The sequence below is a fragment of the Nomascus leucogenys genome, chromosome 1a (assembly GCF_006542625.1).
Source record: "Nomascus leucogenys isolate Asia chromosome 1a, Asia_NLE_v1, whole genome shotgun sequence".
NCBI lineage: Eukaryota > Metazoa > Chordata > Mammalia > Primates > Hylobatidae > Nomascus > Nomascus leucogenys.
The window spans coordinates 39,536,076-39,553,757 of record NC_044381.1 but is presented as its reverse complement, the minus strand read 5'-3'; the positions used below and the strand labels follow the sequence as shown (position 1 = coordinate 39,553,757).

At 43.7% G+C, this 17,682-nt stretch overlaps 1 protein-coding gene across 9 annotated transcripts in view; it reads left to right on the top strand.

Moving 5' to 3' along the window:
- Positions 1–462: 462 nt before the first annotated feature.
- AOPEP (aminopeptidase O (putative)) overlaps positions 463–17,682 on the top strand; it is a 361,345-nt gene continuing 344,125 nt past the window's right edge. For all 9 annotated transcript variants that reach the window (XR_004027058.1, XR_004027063.1, XR_004027075.1 and 6 more), the window contains exon 1: positions 463–610. The gene's annotated coding sequence lies outside the window, so the exon portion shown is untranslated. The remainder of the gene's footprint in view (positions 611–17,682) is intronic.

Below are 17,682 nucleotides of genomic sequence, written 5' to 3'. Positions count from 1 at the left end.
GTGGTGGAATTAATATGTGAACAATAGTCACACGCAGCAGAGGTGAGACTAGGCTAAGGAATAAAATTGCACATCTGTATTTCAGCAACTTTTTAAAAATTTTATTTGAAACAGGGTCTTGCTCTGTGGTCCAGGCTGGAGTGTAGTGGCACGTTCATAGCTCACTGCAGCCTCGAACTCCTGGGCCTAAGCAATCCTCCTGCCTCAGCCTCCAGAGTAGCTGGACCACAGGTCCGTGCCACCACACTCGACTAATTTTTCAATTTTTTTGTAGAGACGGGGCCTCCCCAGGTTGCCCAGGCTGGTGATTTTTTTCTTAAGTGTCATAAAGATTTTGCAATTAGGAATAGTAGAGTACCGGGGCAACTCTACAAGCCCTAGCCAGCCAAGTTGCTTGCGCCCTCCTACGACGGCAGCAGCTCCGCGCCTGCGCAGATCTCCCCCGGGTGGTCCCACCCTCTCATCCTAAGGGGGCGGGCCTAGCGGAAGGCGGGCCAGGCAGAATGCGGCCCCGGGCGCGTGTGGATGACGTCACCCGGCGCGTGCCGGGGTAGCCCGTAGTAACCCCGAGTCTGCGGAAGTGGTGACCCGTGGGACGCGGCTGAGACAGGTAACCTGTTCGCTCCCTGTTGGGTCCCTGCCTTCCTCTCCTCCGGCGTCGGGATGGCGGCGGGGACAGCACCATTCCGTTCTGAAGGCGACGGGGAACCCTCCCTTACCCTCACTTTTGCTCGACCAGCGAGGACCCGCATCCCCTCCTCAGTTCTCCCAGACCCCTGGGGCTGAAACCCATCCTGGGGACTGGGCGGAGCGGTCACATCTTACCACCTCAGCTGTAGAGGTGGCCACGGGCTCTGGCTGTCTTCTCCCCGGCGGCACAGACCTTTCTCAGCCTCTGGGTGCCTGCTCCTTCGTCTCTTCCCTCCAGGCCCTCGGTCACCTGCCAGTCTCGGCTTCTAGCCCCACAGGGCTCATCTCCAGTCTTAAGTAGGCAGAACAGTTTCCGATTCGATTCATTTCCACTTCCATTCATTTCACTAAGTGAAACCCATCCGCCTCTTCTTCCCCCGGAGGATCTTTACTGAGAGCACCACATTTTGAGTTTTGGTGTCCCTATAGAACATCCATACTGTTAGTCTGGAGTTTTGTTCATTAACGCATGCATGGGCGGGGAGGGGGTGGCACAGTAGTGATGTGATTATGATTATCTATTGTGATAATAAAAGATCCACTTAGGATCCAGTCCACTGTTGAGATGCATGGAACAGTTAATAGCATTGCATAAAATGCCCCTTGTACCTGGATTTCTTTTTGGTTTTCGTGCAATGATGACAATTACCCTTGCAAAGGTAGCCCTCAAAATAAGTAACGTAACCCGCTACGGATGTTTAGATCGCAAAAAAACAACAATAGGGTTCATATGGTTGATAAATAATATGGGTTATTACAAAACCAGACAGAATAGATGCTGAGTATATGGGATGAGAAGCAGAATTCTGAAATCCTTAATCTCATTGATGGTTTGGTTTTGTATTTTTTAAATACTTTTAGTCCGTTCCATTTTTGAATAGTGTATATTGTGCTTCGTATAATTCTGGGAAGCCTTCCAATTATTTGCTAATTGGGAAGATTAGATTCTTCCGATATTTGGGGGACAAAGTAGAATAAGGTTAGGGTATAATAATAGTTGCTTATTGTTGGCCCATCTGCTTTATCCAGGGACTGTGTTCAACACTTTGCATATGTTTTCTCCTTACTTCATACAACCACCTCGTGAGTTAGGAATTATTACTTCCAATTTATAGAGAAGGAAATTGAGTTTCGGTTATATGAAATTGACTTGCTAAAAATTCACAGTTAACTAAATGGCAAAACCAAGATTTAAATTCAGGTCTGAGTATGACTTCAAAGTCTGCACTTTTCTTAAAGGACTCTACTAATTCTCAAATTTTAGGCTTTTTACAATAGTTGCACACAATTTTATGAGTTTGTTCACTTACACAAATGATTTAATACTTTTTAATATCTTTAATACTGTATTAAGTTCCCATATTCCTGGAGTTAAAACACCTGGAAAGCTTAACTTGTGATCCTTCCTGCGCGCGGACACACACACACACACACACACACACACCCACACACCATCCTTTAAGAATGAGATAAATGGCAAACAAGATTGTGCAGTAAAACCCTGCTGTTTGGAGTCCTCAGGGAATGGGTAATTTTACAGTTGAGAGCTTTACTTCTTTAGAAATGAAAATTATATTGACTCTTTGAGATGGAAATTTTAAAAATGTACTACACAATTTCTTGCCTCCGTAAACACTCAGGATGCCAAGTAGATTTTTGACCTCACTGTGCCCAGTCGAGGACAGTTCTAAGGAATTTGGCTGTGAGGAGATAAAGAAGAGTTAGAGGGAGATGTGGAATTAAGGGAGGGTTTTGTTTATTTGTGGCTTTTTCCGGTAAGAAGAGACTGGAACATTCACGCTTCTGAGGTGGAAAGGGCTTGGAAACAGGAAGATGCTGAGGTCAAGGATTTATTTGTTTGTTTTGTTTGTTTTCTGAGACAGAGTCTCACTCTTTCGCCCAGGCTGGAGTGCAGTGGCACTATCTCGGCTCACTGTAAGCTCTACCTCCTGGGTTCACGCCATTCTCCTGCCTCAGCCTCCCGAGTAGCTGGGACTACAGGCGCCCGCCATCGCGCCCGACTAATTTTTTGTATTTTTAGTAGAGACGGGGTTTCACCATGTTAGCCAGGATGGTCTCGATCTCCTGACTTCGCGATCCGCTCACCTCAGCCTCCCAAAGTGCTGGGATTACAGGCGTGAGCCACCGCGCCCGGCCTGAGGTCAAGGATTTAGAGGGCTGGATGATTGATGAAGCAAGGTCCCAGAGACCACCAAAAGACAATCTCCAGAGCAGAGGCCACCTTCAGGCTATGCGGGGCATGAGGGACACTTCTTCCACTCTCCTGGGAGGGATGGGGAGAAGGGGGGGCACAGACGTGAGTGAGTGTGTGGGATGAGAAAGAAATGTGTGGAAGTTCTTGTGTGATGGAGCAAAAGATCTTAAGTGCAGCAGGTGAATTTGCTGACGTTGCGTTGATTTGTTGGAATAGGGATTGAGGAAAGTTGGTAGAAGTTTAGAATAATCACTGAGGGAAAAGGACAGGGTTTGATGGGGAGACTAGAGAGAATCATGAAGGGTTGCCTGTCCAGGAATGTTGGTATCCCACCAAAGTTGGAGTCTATGAATAACTAGAGTCAGATATTCTTGTGATTGTGATATTCATTCAGCTTTTGTTGAGCTTAGTAGTTTAGAAGTAGAGAAGGTGGATGATCCCATTGCTTAAAGGTTTGGTTTTATAAAAGTTCTGTCAGAAGGATGAAAGAGCAAGAGACTTGAGGTTAAAATGTTCCAAGAGTGTTTGAAGAAATGAACTATGTTGTTCTAAAGATGTCCATAGAGGCTGAGGGCACTGTGGTTCACTCATCCCAGCACCTTGGGAGCCCAAGGCAGGAGGATCCCTTCAGCCCAGGAGTTCAAGACCAGCCTGGGCAACATGATGAAATCCTGCCTCTACAAAAAATACAAAAATTAGCCAGGCATGATGGCATATGCCTGTAGTCTCAGGTACTTGGGGGAGGCTGAGATGGAAGGATTGCTTGAGCCCAGCAGGTCGAGGCTGCAGTGAGCTGTGGTGGCGCCACTGCACTCCAGCCTGGGAGACACAGCGATGAGACCCTGTCTTAAAAAAAAAAAAAAAAGAAAGAAAAGAAGACCATAGAGCAGGGAGTCTCTACTTCTGAAACATTTATAATTCTCTGCTGTAGGGGGGCTGTCCTGTGCATTGTAGGATGTTAGCAGTATCTCTGGTCTCTGCCTATTAGATGCCTGTAGCAGACCTCTCCAGTGTGATAATCAAAAATGTCTCAAGACGTTGCCGAATGTCTTCTGAGGGGCAAAATCAGCCCCAATTGAGAACCACTGCCATAGAGTCAGAGGAAGCAGATGGATTGGAGAAAATGTTAAAGCTAAGGGACTGGAGTCTCAATGAAAGAAGAAAGAGCTGGCAAGTAAGCAAGAGAAAGAGTAGGAAGACTGGGAGGCTGTGCTTGGAGGTTAGACTATTGAAATTATGTCAGAGGTGGAGCTCTTCCACATAATGAAAATGGGCCAGGTGTGGTGGCTCACGCCTGTAATCCCAGCACTTTGGGAGGCTGAGGCGGGCGGATCACAAGGTCAGGAGATCGAGACCATCCTGGCTAACACAGTGAAACCCCGTCTCTACTAAAAATACAAAAAGAAATTAGCCGGGCGTGGTGACGGGTGCCTGTAGTCCCAGCTACTCGGGAGGCTGAGGCAGGAGAATGGCGTGAACCCGGGAGGCGGAGCTTGCAGTGAGCCGAGATAGCGCCACTGCACTCCAGCCTGGGTGACAGCGCGAGACTCTGCCTAAAAAAAAAAAAAAAAAAAAGTCTGGGCGCGGTGGCTCACGCCTGTAATCCCAGCACTTTGGGAGGCCGAGGTGGGTAGATCACGAGGTCAGGAGATCGAGACCATCCTGGCTAATGCAGTGAAACCCCATCTGTACTAAAAATACAAAAAATTAGCTGGGCGTGGTGGCAGGCGCCTATAGTCCCAGCTACTCAGGAGGCTGAGTCAGGAGGATGGCGGGAACCTGGGAGGTGGAGCTTGCAGTGAGCCGAGATCGCGCCACTGCACTCCAGCCTGGCGACAGAGCGAGACTCCATCTCAAAAAAAAGTCAAGAATGGACCATTGGTCTCTCTGGTATAAATTTTATAAACAGATTAATATCAAAGATCATTGTGCATTTCCTTGAGAGTGAAGAAAAAACGACTTCCAGACCTAGTGACCATTGTTCAGCCTGACCTATGTTAATTCTGTTGAGTAATTCTTTTGAAAAGTGATGTTTTTTATTTCTTGACTCATAAAGCGTGTAACTTACATGCTATTTGAGAATAAACCTCTATTTTACATTGAGATTTATACCAAATGGCAAAATATAGGATCTCTCTATCTTCGGACAGAATGAGAAGAAACAGTTTTTCTACAAGTAAAATTGTTTTTAAAAAACAGCAAAAAGGATGAAGTAGTTGCCTAAATAAGAGGCGTAACTCAGACATATTTAGAAACTAGTTTTCAACCTTAGTTTCTGCGCAGGTTTTCTCAGGATTGTGTAGTCATCATCACAGTGGTTATGAAGAACTAGGACATAGTTGGGTCAGTGGTTGTAATTCTGACTGGTTGTTTAATATAATTATACTATTTTATGTACACTGAGAAATTTATATACTAAGTAAAGCATGTCTTGTAATGTTAAAAAAAAGACAATTAATTTGCTAAGTGCAGTGAAGGCGAAGGTTGTTGGCGCTGAGTAGGTCATTTTGAGAGTGGGGAAATGGAGATAATGTTAACTGTGGTTAGGGAGCAAGTTGGAAAAGCAGCAGCGGGACAGCCTCAGAGTTTCTGAAATGACACCAGGACTAAGGCTTTCTGGATGCTTGTTTTCTCACTTTGCCCGGTAAGTGCTTCTCAGCTCTTTTCTAGAATAATCATTTTCCCCAACTTTTACTTCTCTCTTGTAGTGTTTTAACAAGTCAAGAGACTTATCTAACTTGTTTTTTGTTTTTTTAAGATGGAGTCTCACTCTGTCGCCCAGGCTGAAATGCAGTGGTGCGATCTCGGCTTACTGCAAGCTCTGCCTCCCGGGTTCACACCATTCATCTGCCTCAGCCTCCCGAGTAGCTGGGACTGCAGGCACCTGCCACCATGCCTGGCTAAGTTTTGTATTTTTAGTAGAGATGGGGTTTCACTGTGTTAGCCAGGATGGTCTCCATCTCCTGACCTCATGATCCGCCTGCCTCAGCCTCCCAAAGTGCTGGGGTTACAGGTGTGAGCCACCGTGCCTGGCCCAACTTGTTTTTTTTAATAGTACTTTTTAGGTGAATAGTTCTTCAGTATTCTCTTGATTTGATTTTATCATCTTTTTGCTAGGCCTCCAAAAAGCCCTGGTTTCTGTGCTATGTGATATACTTTTAGAGCAGTTCTTTTGCATTTGGGCATCTGATCATAAAGTCTCTCGTTGGTAAAAGAAATGTCAAATATCTTTAAATTTTACAACTCTTAGAAGGTTTTTTTCCCCCTGCCTTTTTTCCCTAGTCTGTTCTCTTTTGCCTTTTTTTTTTTTTTTTTTTTTTTTTGAGGTGGCGTTTCGCTCTTGTTGCCCAGGCTGGAGTGCAATGGCATGATCTCTGCTCACTGCATCCTCCACCTCCCTGGTTCTAGCAATTCTCCTGCCTCAGCCTCCCAAGTAGCTGGGATTACAAGCGCCTGGCACCACACTTGGCTAATTTTTGTATTTTTAGTAAAGGCAGGGTTTCACCATGTTGGCCAGGCTGGTTTCGAACTCCTGACCTCAAGTGATCTGCCCACCTCGGCCTCCCAAAGTGCTAGGATTACAGGTGTAAGCCACCCCGTCCAGCCTGTTCTCTTTTATTTTTTACTGTTCCATATTCGTTTTTAACATATACATATGTACAATGTTAATTGGGAACTAATTACAGTGTACTCAGTAGAGGATGTAAGCAACTTCTAGAATATGCCTTTTAATATTCTCCCCATGTTTGATAATCCATGCTTTCAGTCAACTTTTTTTTTTTTTTACCTTTATGAGCGTAACGTACATTATTCATCAAGAAAGAATGGGTACTAACTCCCATCTCTTTTACAAAGCATTAAAAACACACAACTGTCTAATCCACAGATACAAGCTGATGTAGGTTTTGTTGTTATATCATTAGTCTTATCACTGAAAAACAGTAAGTAGGTGGCATTAAAAGCCTTGGAGTTTTAACTTGATTCTCATACAAATTTTTCATGAATCCAGTCTATTTGATAGGGTATAAGAAGTGTCTTCTACCAAGGAATTTCCTATGATAGGCAGTAAATTCCCTATCGGTGTTTAATAATGATATTTTATTACCTTATTCACATACTTAAATATGAGGATTTCTAAGAAAAAGATACTACCTCAAGAAAGAGTGATGACTAGGATTTCGTACGGACCTGATTTGTTTTGGTGTTTAGGATCTGGCACATCAAAGGAGGAATGGGTTGTTCTCTCCAGACCATGAAAATGGACATTTATACTAAATACAGAATATAAACCCAAGAGCATGACAGAAGACTATGTTTTATCAGATAACTTAACACTTTAAAAAGCAGCAGCATTACAGTCTAGCAGTTGCTCTCTAGTGGCAGATAGCACAGATCTGTCTGTGTGCTGTCTGCAGCAGTCTCTGTGCTGTCTGCAATCTTGGCCAAATCAAGATCCTTCAGTGGTCATGTTTGAGCAAGTGGATGCCCAAGGACTTTGACTGTTAGTTTATAACAAATCTTTTGTTTTGGAACATGGCATAACATCTTTTCTAATAAGAGAGTATTTCAGGTTCTGGAAATATCATGGTTACTGTATATGCTGTGTTTAATCATTTTCTTTCTTTCTTTCCTTCCTTCCTTCCTTCCTTCCTTCCTTCCTTCCTTCCTTCCTTCCTTTCTTTCTTTCTTTTTTTTTTCCAGACAGTGTCTCACTCTGTTGCCCAGGCTGGAGTGCAGTGGCATGATCACAGCTCATTGCAAGCTTAATCTCCCAGGCTCAAGCGATCCTCCTGCCTCAGCCTCCTGGGTATCTGGGACTACAGGTGCGCACCACCATGCTCAGCTAATTTTTTGTATTTTCTTTAGAGATGACATTTCGCCGTGTTGCTCAGGCTGATCTTGAACCCTTGGGCTCCAATGATCCACCTGCCTTGACCTTCAAAGTGCGGGGATTACAAGTGTGAGCCACTGCGTCTGGCCTAGTCATTTTCTTATGATGGTTTTAGAAATTCCTATTTTTTACACCACATGGCGAATTGTAATGTTATGTAGTATTTGCACCATGTAACCAGCTCATGGCAAGCACTTCAAACATACCCTTAGGTTCCTTCTGTATTGGTGTAGTTCTGTTTTTCTTCAGCATATATATCTTAGCCTTTATAAGAAATGGAATCTCAAAGGAAAATAAACTGTTGAACCTTACCTTTAAAACTTCCTAATTCATTTCAATATGACCTACAAATTAAGTGTCAGTTGCCTGCTTAAATTTAAAAGATGATTGAGCTCCTGAAGATCTAAAGATATTTAAACTATACCAAATGCATTTTCTTACCTTAATCCCAGGCGCTTTTCAATTTCCAGGAATTTGTTGAAATATTTTGTCTTGGCAAGGATGAACTGAATACATGTTCAGTTTACCATGTAGAATCTGGTGCTGGGAGTTTATTTTAAACCTTGATGAGGTGGGTTCAAAACCATTTAGAGAGAAAGGGGCACCCATTTGCAGTGTGTAAAGTCTGGGTCTTCCTCTGAATGGAGAAATCTGCGTTCTGTATTTATTCCCACAGAGAACTAGGATATAAATATTGAGATCTGAATGCCTCTTATTTATTTATTTTTATTGATTGATTTATTTACTGGGCTTGGCAATCCTGTGAGTTTATACTTGAACTTATTTTGCCCCTAGATACAGTGCTCCCCGCCGAGTTCCTCTGCATAGCTGTAGTGCCGGGGACATCATCACCAAATAAATCCTAGGGTGGAGGAGCTTCTCTTGCTTTCTGGCTGAAGGAAGTGTAGTTGCCTAAGACAGGAACAGAGGGACCTCTTGCCCTTCCTACAGTTTTTCCTGTTGTAGGAAGTATAGTGTCCTACAGAGAAGGACAGAAAGATGGTGCAGTGTAGGAAGTGGGGGTTGTAAGGTCAGACAGAGGCCAGCAGTTGGGGGAGGGATAAGGAAGCCTGCTTATACTTGGAGTTGCCAAGAAAAGGCCTGCTTATCACTCATATACAAATTTTCAATAATGAGAATTTCCTCAATATACTTAACAGCAAGAGTCCTACACAGGAAGCCCTACAGTAAGTGGCCAGAGAATTTGCCAGATGCAGCCATTTTTAGCATCATTGAACTCTACAGTGGATTTTAAATAGTACTGGTTGGGAGGAGACCAGAGTTAGATTAAGGCTGTTCTCAAAATTTGGTCTCTGGACCAGCATATTAATATTGGAATTTGTTAGAAATGCAGATTCTTAGAACCCAGTAGTCTGTGTTTGAACCACTGGCCCAGCCAATTCAACCTAATTGTAGTGGCAAAGTCAAAATATTGGGAAAGAATGAGTGGAAACTTCATTATATGTTAGAACATCTTTTGATGTTTATATAGGGATGGCAGGGAATGCTGTTTCAAGTTGAAGGACGGAAAAAACAGCTTCAGTTATAGATACCAGTAACATGCAACATTGTTCCTGTAGGTGGAGAATACCTCCATTTGTGGCTACAGTTCACCCTGGCCTGGAATCTAAATTCTGCCAGATTATAATACAAGAGAGCTTTTCACCTTGCCTCCTTTTTTGTTTTAAATATTTATTCCTTGATTGTGTTAATATTTATATATGCATTGACTAGTGAAATTTTTTTTTCATGGCTTTGTGATGGCAAGAATTGGTTTAAGTAGCTCATTGGTTCAGAAACACTAGATACATAAAAATTATCTTGATATCCTGTGTAAAATGTAGATTATTGGCTGCTATCCTTGCATGTCCAAGAATCTGTATTTTTTTTTTTTTTTTTTTTTTTTTTTGAGACGGAGTCTCGCTCTGTCACCCAGGCTGGAATGCAGTGGTGCGATCTTGGCTCACTGCAAGCTCCGCCTCCTGGGTTCACGCCATTCTCCTGCCTCAGCCTCCCGAGTAGCTGGGACTACAGGCACCCACCACGCCTGGCTAATTTTTTATATTTTTAGTAGAGACGGGGTTTCACCATGTTAGCCAGGATGGTTTCGATCTCCCGACCTTGTGATCCACCCGCCTTGGCCTCCCAAAGTGCTGGGGCGTGAGCCACCGCGCCCGGCCAAGAATCTGCATTTTTAACAGGCACCACTCACACCAGCCCACCCCCCACCCCCAATGTTGTTTATTGGGCTTGTGGTTCTCAGACTATATTTTGAGAAACACTGTGCTAAATTTCTAAGGAGAGTGATTTTAAAGTAACAGCTTTATTGAGTTATAATTCACATGCCACAAAATTCACTCTTTAAAAGAATGTAATTTATTGATTTTTAGTATATTTACAGAATTGTGCAACCATCACCACTGTATAATTTTAGGATATTTCCATCATTCCTCATGGAATCCCTGTACTGATTGGCAGTGACTCCTCATTCTGTCTTTATCCCAGTCCCTGGCAACTACTTTCTGTCCCTGTGGATTTGCCTATTCTGGACATTTCATGTAAATGTAATAATAGAATATGTGGCCTTTCGTATCTTCCTTCTTTCATGTCTCACGGTGTTCTCAAAGTTCATCCAGGTTGTGGCATGTCAGTACTTCAGTACTTCATTCCTTTTTACGTCTGTATAATATTCCACTGTGTGGATGGACATTTTGTTGATCCATTCATCAGTTGATGGTCATTGGGTTGTTTTGCTGTGCGTATGTTTTTTAAAACAATATTAACTATATCTGGGCCTTTTCAAATAGTCACTGGATAATTCTGTAGAGTATCTTAGAGGGGATTCCTATAGGAAGTGGGGACTGGATTTAGAGTCCCTTCTGTTCATGGATTTGAGGAGTCTCTTTCTGTAATTTCTTTGGGCCAGTAAAATACATTCTTCTAAGAGCTAGAGCAGCTACTTTTTCTCCATAGCAGAACATTTGATATTGAAAAAAATCTTTTTATATGACTTGTTTAAGGACTATATTTAAAAATAGTTTCTATTAAAAATAGTATTCTTTAGCATTTCTAGAGGAGGAACTCTTACTGAAAAAGCTGGTATTTTTGACTGTATTTTCTTTTCTTTTCCAATCTCTTCACTTTTACTCTATTGAATCCTGTAACCCAGCTCTATTAATCTAGATCCTCTTTCCAGCCTACAAATATTTATGGACAGTAATAAATTATATTAGTTCTAATAGAGTTTAAAATGTTTTGTGAATTTTTATCCCAACATGACAAAAATCACCAGGTGGTCTGATACCACCTTCATCTTTAAATATTTAACCAATTCTTTTTATTTTTAAAGGCTACATTAATTGAATGATATCCATAAAAGTGTTTAATAGTACTTACCTTGGGCCCACAGTGCGCAAAGCACTTCATGGAATTAAGGTCCTTCCTTTTTGCGTCTGCTCTCCTCATACCTTATTTCAACCATGGTACTCAAAATATGGGCCCACTGTTCTGCAGTGGGAACAGTGACTGAACTTGCATGTGACTAGGATTATGAAGGGTTTAGAAACTGTGTCATGTGAGAGTTGGGTGAAAGAATGGAGGTTGTTCAGTTGTTAAAGAGACTACTCAGGCAATGACAGCCCTCCCAGCCATTCAGAGCTTGTCTAGAGAAATCTTATTCTTCTTTTGGGTAGTAGTGGGGAGAAACTGGAGTGAAAGAATATGTCAACAGGCTGTTAATTTTGTTGGGTTATAAGTAGGCCAAAAACATGGAGACTTTTTCTAATGTTTCTTTCTTCTTCTTTTTTTTTAGACAGAGTCTTGCTCTGCCATCCCGGCTGGAGTGCAGGCTCAAACTCCTGGGCTCAAGCGATCCTTTGCCTCAGCCTCCTGAGTAGCTGAGAGTACAAGCACATGCCACCATGCCCGGTTAATTTTTAAATTTTTCTTTTGTAGAGATGGGGTCTTGCTATATTGACCAGGCTGGTTTCAAACTCCTGGCCTCAAGCAATTCTCTGGCCTTGGCCTCCCAAAGTGCTGGGATTACAGGTGTGAGCCACTGTGCCCAGCCCGGTTCTTCATTCTTACGTACCTTTCTACTATCTTTCAGTTCCTAGAATATCTAGTCCAGTGTCTGATGGTAAGAATGGTTTCTGGATTGCATTTTGCCTGTTCAGGATATATGGAATGTTAAATTATTGCATCAGCGCTAATGCGTTATTTTAGCCTTAACAACAGTGTATAAATGTGTAAAGTGCTGTTTGATATTATACAATTTTGTATAGCTAAGTTTTATTAGATCAGGATTAAAATACACCTTCCATTTGGTATAATGTGTAAAGTTTAGTCACTTCTTAAAATATTAGACTGCAATATGTATAACTTGCCATGCCAATAAGCAACAAGATGTGGTGTGCTTAAGAGTGAGGGAGAAGTCTCTGGTTGTGGTGAATATCCATATTTGGTTGGGGATGTAGGGAGTTCCTGGCCTGTTTCACTTTTGCCTGTCTGGTTCAGCTTATGGTTCAGCTTAGGATAGAATGTACTGCTCTGTGCTTTAAATGGCCATTTTTGATCTAGGCTTGGTCTGGGATTCAGGCAGTAGAGTGTAGTGCTGAGAGTTCAGGGTCTGGAGTCAAACCAGGGGAATCTCACCTCTGCCATCTCATAACTTTGTGAACCCGGGAAAGTATCTTAACTTCTCTGGGCCTCAATTTACTCATCTGTAAGATGGAGATGACAGTACATACCTCAATGGGTAGTGAGGATTTAATGCAATAATGTACTTCATGTACCTAGCCTGCCTCATAGCAAGCAGCCAATAGATGTTTGGTGCAGTTGCTACTTGTTAATATGAGTGTCTGAAGGTCAAGGGCCTTCTCGAAGGTTTCTGAATAGAGGAGTTCTGAATTCACTGAATTCCCAATGGAGAAAGACTCTGGTTCACCTGGTTTCTCTAAGGCATTCTAGGTTCCTGTTGCCTGCTCAGGACAACACCTGGGGAAGTTTTGGGTGAATGGGATTCTCCTGGCCTTCCACTGTCTGAATATGTCCCTGCCTTGTTCTGGCCTCTGAAATGAAGTGTTTGTGTAGTGGGAGTTCTCTGGCAGTTTTCAGAGGAGCATGGCTAAATGTGTAGATAATCCATAGAAACACTAGAACATCAGAGCACTGTGAACAGTTTTGTACCACCTGTGCTACAGGAGATATAGAAAAGGACAAGAGAAAAAAAATATTTTATTTATTTATTTTTCAGATGGAGTCTCACTCTGTCACCCAGGCTGGAGTGCAGTGGGGCAATCTCTGCTCACTGCAAGCTCCGCCCCCGGGTTCACGCCATTCTCCTGCCTCAGTCTCCCGAGTAGCTGGGACTACAGGCGCCCACCACCACGCCTGGCTAATTTTTTTGTAGTTTTAGTAGACACGGGGTTTCACCGTGTTAGCCAGGATGGTCTCGATCTCCTGAGCTCGTGATCCGCCTGCCTTGGCCTCCCAAAGTGCTGGGATTACAGCCGTGAGCCGCTGTGCCCTGCGAGAAAAATATTTTAAATTAATGATAAGGACAAAGTGAACTGTAACTAAATCCCCATGAATAATAAAACTACATTCAGTTTTGTATGATTGAAATATCTATTCAGAAAGTGTCTATTAAGCATGAATTCATACTGGTCAGTCTAGGAGCAAGAATACCAGGAAACCTCCTGGGCCACTCATGACCGAAACTGCGTCCGAAGTCCAGGTCAGGTTCTAACTGCTCTCCTCCCGAAGGCAGCTTGCAGGGCTCATCTTGGCTTCCTCTCCTCTCAGAGCTGCCTCCACCCACCCATCTCCTGGAATTCTGTATTTCCCAAGGTTGGCTGCAGCGTGGCCATACTTTCCTTAGCTCACAACTTTCCTTGTTGTCCTGGTGGTTGTCTTCAGACCCTTTTGAGGTTAAGGATTTTCTTACTAATCCTTGTGGAAAAATAAAGGGCAATTTAAAGATTTGGTTAAAGATTAGGGCAATTTAAAGATTTGGAGTATTGGCTGGGCCCGGTGGCTCACGCCTGTAATCCCCGCACTTTGGGAGGCTGAGGCGGGCGGATCACCTGATACCGGGAGTTCAAGACCAGCCTGACCAACATGGTGACACCCTGTCTCTACTAAAAATACAAAAATTAGCCAGGCGTGGTGGCAGGCGCCTGTAATCCCAGCTACTCGGGAGGCTGAGGCAGGCGAATTGCTTGAATCGGGAGGTGGAAGTTGCAGTGAGCCGAGATTGTGCCATTGCACTCCAGCCTGGGGGACAAGAGCGAGACTTCGTCTCAAAAAAAAAAAAAAAGATTTGGAGTGTTTACAATTGTAGTTTTCAGTCCACTGCTAAATAGTAACTGCTAAGATGTAACTGGAAGCCAAACTAGGCGTCTATCCTTGTTACGCCAGGCATGAAGTTCACCAGACCTATTCTATTGGATGGACTGTTCTTCTACCCCCTGAAACCCCTCCTTTCTACCACTAGTGGAGACTGAGGAAATCAGGAAAGAACCACGAGAGCCCTCCCCATCTTGAGGGTGGAGTTTGCATTGCCACGGACCTCCAGATAGGTTGATGCCCTATTTTAAAAGGTACCTCAGATTTGTTCTAATCAGGTATGGCAAGATGACAGACACAGAAACAAGCTGCTTTTGAAAGAAGAGTTTATTATTATAGTTCCCAAAAGGAGGGAGTGCATCACGCCCTCATATGACACAGGGCCATATGAGGAAGCACCGGGATTGGTCAGGAGGCAGAAAGAGTTGGGGGAAGCATGGGCAGGAGCTTTTATTGGGGTTTCTGTGGGAAAGGCAAGGCAAGCAGGCTGAGCAGATGAAGGATTGGCTAGTTGGAATAATTTTGGAGGGCTCTAGGGGTGGTCCCTGGTTGTGTAGTACCTGGCTGTGGGGTGATGTAGGACAGTGGCAATATTGCTTGGGCTATGAGAGTTAGATAAGGACGTGGTTGTGGACTGTGGATTGGTTGGTTTGCCTATGAAAGGCATGCTCACAGGCAAGTTCTTTGCTATCTCTTGGAATTAGCCCTGGGAGGAGCAATTTCTCCAGGATTAGCAAGGCTCCAAGATGTCAAAACATCATAAAATATAGAAAATAAAAAACATGATTAATGCATACCCCTTCCAGCAGAACTGTGCTTATCACACAAGTGATTCTTTTGGGAGCATTTTCTTATTGAGTGATAGAAAGAATGGTAAAGTGGCTCCTTGCACCCCTGGAGTTTACTGTCTAGCTTAGTAAATAAGGCCTGCACACATGAAAGTGACCAGCCATGCAGGACACAAGATCACATGCCAGAAAGTTCAATATAGTATAATGGGAGCTCAGAGAAAGGAGAGATGAGAATGTTTTAGAAGCAGTAGAGGGCAGTGGTTCAGAAGGCTGCTGGGTCCATATCCGGCTTCATCAGTTACGAACTGTGTAACCTTAAGCAAGCTGGAAAATTCCTGTGTTTTAGTTTCCTTATTTGTAATATGAGTTTAATAATAGTAGTACCCATATCAGAGTTACTGTGAAGACTAAATGAGTTAATAATTGAAAGGGCCTAGCACAAAGGCTGGCGCTTAATAAGAACTCAGTAAGCATCAGCTGTTATAGGGCTGTTGAGGAAAGTTTCACAGAGTGGATAGAATTGATTGTTACCTTAAAGAGGGGGAGGTGGCAGGAGGAGAGAGAGAGAGAGTGAGAAAGTGTTTCTCTGTTGGGTTGGGGTGGATGTGGGGTGGTGACTGGAAATGAGCCTGGCGAATTCAGGTAATAGAAGGTTGGTCTGATAGGATAAGGTTGAAAAAATAGGTTGGTGAGAGTTCTGAATGGTAAGGACTTTGCATTTTTTCTTTAAACCATGGAAGTTCATTCAGGGCCTTTTTCCCCTTTTTATTTTTATTTTATTTTTTTATATTTTTATTTTTTTGAGACGGAGCCTTGCTCTGTGGCCCAGGCTGGAGTGCAGTGGTGCGATCTCGGCTCACTGCAAGCTCCGCCTCCCAGGTTCACGCCATTCTTCTGCCTTAGCCTCCCGAGTAGCTGGGACTACAGGCGCCCGCCACCATGCCCGGCTAATTTTTGTATTTTTAGTAGAGATGGGGTTTCACCGTGTTAGCCAGGATGGTCTTGATCTCCTGACCTTGTGATCCACCCATCTCAGCCTCCCAAAGTGTTGAGATTACAGGCGTGAGCCAGTGCGCCTGGCCTTCCCCCTTCTTTTTTTTAAAAGCAGGGACATGACATTAAATTAGCGCTTCAGGAATCTTACTCTTAGTGGTATGGTTCTATAGAGAGGAGGGACTTGGACAGGTTATGTAAGTCAGAATAGATTAAGTTAGCAGTAATTAAAAACAGCTCCAAAATCTTTGCGGCCCCCCAAAAAAGAAGGTGCGTTTCTTGGTCACGCTATTCCATCACAGCTGAACTGGGGACTCTGCTCATCACAGTCATTCTGAGATCCAGGCTGATAGAGCAGCCAACATGTCACATTTTGTTTACCTTAAGAGAGGGAGAGGAGAGCACTCTAGAGGGTTATGCACTAGCGATTAAATGCTAGTCCTGGAAGGGACACGCAGACTTCCATTTACAACTCAGCACTAGAGTGCAGTCACATGTCAGTAACCAGTTACAGGGGTTCAGGAAACCTTCTATGTTTCCGGGGAGGGGCTGGGTAGAAAGAACTGGAAGTATTCAAAAATAGCACTGACGACCACACAGGGAGACTTACATAGAAGGTGGTTGTGTAATAGTTGAAGTGGGTGGTCTTAGCTGCTGGGTCACAGTTGTTGCAGTCAATACAGAGAAGGGTTGGATAAAATAATTTAAAGCAGTAGAATTTAAAAGTTGGTCATTGATTGGGTCGAGTTACAAAGAAGAGAGGAGTCAATGTGAAGCAAAACTTTTGGTGTGTGTTGAGGGGGATGGTAGCAGACCAGTGGGGTGCCCTCAAGGCCTCTAGAACTGTGCTCCTTAATGAGTAGCCCACCAACCAGTGCCTACCTGCAGACAGTAATTGGTTTGCAAGGAAATAAGTGCAGAAATAGAGGGTACTCATTTAGAAATGTTTATATTAATTCTTTTTTTTTTTTTTTTAGACTGAGTCTCGCTCTGTCGCCAGGCTGCTGAGTGCAGTGGTGCGATCCTTGGCTCACCGCAACCTCTACCTCCCAGGTTCAAGCGATTCCCCTGCCTCAGCCTCCCGAGTAGCTGGGACTACAGGCACGTGCCACCACGCCTGGCTAATTTTTTGTATTTTAGTAGAGATGGGGTTTCACCGTGTTGGCTAGGATGGTCTGGATCTCCTGACCACGTGATCAGCCTGCCTAGGCCTCTCAAAATGCTGGGATTACAGGCGTGAGCCACCGCACCTGACCACTTTTCTTTATTTCTATGCTATAGTTTGCCCTGATTATATTTATGTTGAATCTAATACAAATTTGGGGCATGTATTTCTGTGTTTTTTTCTTTTTCTTTTTAGTGATCTATTTTTATTATATTTTATGAAAGTATAAGGGGAAAAGGCCGGGCGCGGTGGCTCAAGCCTGTAATCCCAGCACTTTGGGAGGCCAAGGTGGGCAGATCACGAGGTCAGGAGATCGAGACCATCCTGGCTAACATGGTGAAACCCCATCTCTACTAAAAATCCAAAAATTAGCCGGGCGTGTTGGCGGGCGCCTGTAGTCCCAGCTACTCGGGAGGCTGAGGCAGGAGAATGGCGTGAACCCGGGAGGCGGAGCTTGCAGTGAACCGAGATCGCGTCACTGCACTCCAGCCTGGGGGACAGAGAAAGACTCCGTCTCAAAAAAAAAAAGAGGAAAAATAACCACAGATTGTTGGAGAAGCATTGCTTTGGAGATAGGAGGCAGGGATGT